This window comes from Hordeum vulgare, chromosome 1H (assembly GCF_904849725.1).
Source record: "Hordeum vulgare subsp. vulgare chromosome 1H, MorexV3_pseudomolecules_assembly, whole genome shotgun sequence".
Classification (NCBI taxonomy): domain Eukaryota; kingdom Viridiplantae; phylum Streptophyta; class Magnoliopsida; order Poales; family Poaceae; genus Hordeum; species Hordeum vulgare.
In genome coordinates this window covers 390083869-390087292 of record NC_058518.1, presented here as the reverse complement: position 1 = coordinate 390087292, position 3424 = coordinate 390083869, and positions in this window count along the sequence as shown.

Below are 3424 nucleotides of genomic sequence, written 5' to 3'. Positions count from 1 at the left end.
TGATGGAAGCAACTTTGTAGACTGGGCTCGTAATCTTAAGTTGCTCCTCCAAGTTGGGAAGAAGGATTATGTCCTTAATGCTGCGCTAGGAGATGAACCACCCGCCGCGGCTGACCAAGATGCTAAGAACGCTTGGTTAGCATGCAAGGAGGACTACTCAGTAGTTCAATGTGCAGTCTTGTATGGCTTAGAGCCGGGATTTCAACGTTGCTTTGAGCATCATGGAGCATATGAGATGTTCCAGGAGTTGAAGTTTACCTTTCAGAAGAATGCCCTGATCGAGAGGTATAAGACCTCCGATAAATTATATGCTTGCAAGATGGAGGAGAATTCGTGTGTCAGTGAACATGTGCTCAAAATGTCTGGGGTACTCAAACCATCTAGCTGAGCTGGGGATTGAACTCCCGCAAGAGGCTATCACTGACAGAATTCTTCAATCACTGCCACCAAGCTATAAGGGCTTTGTGTTGAACTATAACATGCAAGGGATGAACAAGTCACCCGGCGAGTTATTCGCGATGCTGAAAGTCGCAGAGTCAGAACTCCGTAAAGAGCATCAAGTGTTGATGGTGAATAAGACCACTAGTTTCAAGAGAAACGGCAAAGGAAAGAAGGGTAATTCAAAGAAGAGCGGCAAGCCTGTTGCCAATCCGACGAAGAAATCCAAAGCTGGACCTAAGCTTGAAACGGAGTGCTATTATTGCAAGGGTATGGGTCACTGGAAGCGCAACTGCCCCAAGTATCTGGCTGATAAGAAGGCGGCCAAAGAAAAATCAGGTATATTCGATATACATGTTATTGATGTGTACTTAACCAGCTCTCGTAGTAGTACCTGGGTATTCGATACCGGTTCTGTTGCTCATATTTGCAACTCTAAACAGGAACTGCGGAATAAGCGAAGGCTCGCGAAGGATGAAGTGACGATGCGCGTGGGAAATGGTTCCAAGGTTGATGCAATCGTCGTCGTCACAGTTTCACTTCAGTTACCGTCAGGATTAGTTATGAACTTAAATAAATGTTATTTAGTGCCTGCATTAAGCATGAACATTATATCTGAATCTTGTTTATTACGAGACGGTTACTCGTTTAAGTCAGAGAATAATGGTTGTTCTATCTCTATGAGTAATATCTTTTATGGTCATGCACCCAACGTGAGAGGATTGTTCATATTGAATCTTGATAGTGATAATACACATATACATAACATTGAGACCAAAAGAGTTAGAGTTAACAATGATAGCGCCATGTTTTTATGGCACTGCCGCTTAGGTCATATTGGTGTAAAGCGCATGAAGAAACTCCATACCGATGGACTTTTGGAGTCACTTGACTTTGATTCACTTGACACGTGCGAACCATGCCTCATGGGCAAGATGACTAAAACTCCGTTCTCTGGAACAATGGAGCGTGCAAGTGACTTGTTGGAAATCATACATACCGATGTGTGTGGTCCGATGAGTGTGGAGGCACGCGGCGGATATCGTTATTTTCTCACCTTCACTGACGATTTGAGTACATATGGTTATGTCTACTTGATGAAGCACAAGTCTGAAACATTTGAAAAGTTCAAGCAATTTCAGAGTTAAGTCGAAAATCATCATAACAAGAAGATCAAGTTCCTACGGTCTGATCGTGGGGGTGAATATCTGAGTTTCGAGTTTGGTGCTCACTTAAGACAATGTGGAATTGTTTCATAGTTGACACCACCTGGAACACCACAGCGTAATGGTGTATCCGAATGTCGTAATCGTAATTTATTAGAGATGGTGCGATCGATGATGTCTCTTACCGGTTTGCCGTTTTCGTTTTGGGGTTATGCATAAGAAACAGCTTCATTCACTTCAAATAACGCACCATCAAAATCCGTTGAGACGACACCATACGAACTGTGGTATGGCAAAAGACCAAAGTTGTCGTTTCTTAAAGTTTCGGGATGTGATGCTTATGTCAAAAAGCTTCAGCCTGAAAAGCTGGAACCCAAAGCGGAAAAGTGCGTCTTCATAGGTTACCCAAAAGGGACAGTTGGGTATACCTTCTATCTCAAATCCGAGGGCAAAGTGTTTGTTGCTAAGAACGGAGCTTTTCTCAAGAAGGAGTTTCTCGAGAGAGAATTGAGTGGGAGGAAGATAGAACTTGATGAGGTTGTTGAACCTCTCATCCCTCTGGATGGTGGCGCAGGGCAAGGGGAAACCCCTGTCGTTGCGACGCCAGTTGAGGAGGAAGTTAATGATGATGATCATGAAACTCCGGATCAAGTTTCTGTCGGACCTCGCAGGTCGACGAGATCGCGTACTACTCCAGAGTGGTACGGTAATCCCGTCTTATCAATTATGTTGTTGGAAAAAAATGAGCTTGCGAATTATGAAGAAGCAATGATGGGCCCGGATTCCAACAAATGGCTGGAGGGCATGAAGTCCGAGATAGGATCTATGTATGAAAACAAAGTGTGGACTTTGGAAGTACTACCTGAAGGCCGCAAGGCTATTCAGAACAAATGGATCTTTAAGAAGAAGACGGGCGCTGACGGTAATGTGACCCTTTATAAAGCTTGACTTGTGGCAAAGGTTTTTCAGAAGTTCAAGGAATTAACTACGATGAGACATTCTCACCCGTAGCGATGCTTAAGTCCGTCAGAATCATGTTAGCAATAGCTGCATTTTTCGATTATGAAATCTGGCAGATGGATGTCAAAATGGCGTTACTTAACGGTTTCCTTAAGGAAGAGTTGTATATGATGCAACCCGAAGGTTTTGTCGATCCTAAAAATGTTGACAAAGTGTGCAAGCTCCAGCGATCCATTTATGGACTGGTGCAAGCATCTCGGAGTTGGAATAAACGCTTTGATGAGGTGATCCAAGCATTTGGGTTTATACAAGTGGTTGGAGAATCTTGTATTTACAAGAAAGTGAGTGGGAGCTCTGTGGCGTTCCTAATACTATATGCGGATGACATATTACTCATTGGAAATGGCGTGGAGTTTTTGGAGAGCATAAAGGATTACTTGAATAAAAGTTTCTCTATGAAGGACCTAGGAGAAGCTGCTTACATTCTAGGCATAAAGATCTATAGGGATAGATCAAAACGCCTGATAGGACTTTCGCAAAGCACGTACCTTGATAAAGTTTTGAAGAGGTTCAAAATGGAACGGTCCAAGAAGGGGTTCTTGCCAGTTTTACAAGGTACGAGATTGAGTAAGACTCAGTGCCCAGCAACTGATAAAGATAGAGAGCATATGAGCACCATCCCCTATGCTTCAGCCATAGGTTCTATCATGTATGCAATGTTGTGCACTATATCGGACGTTAGCCTGGCCATAAGTATGGCAGGCAGGTTCCAGAGTAATCCAGGAGTGGATCACTGGACCGCGGTCAAGAATATCCTGAAGTACCTGAAAAGGACTAAGGAGATGTTTCTCGTATATGGA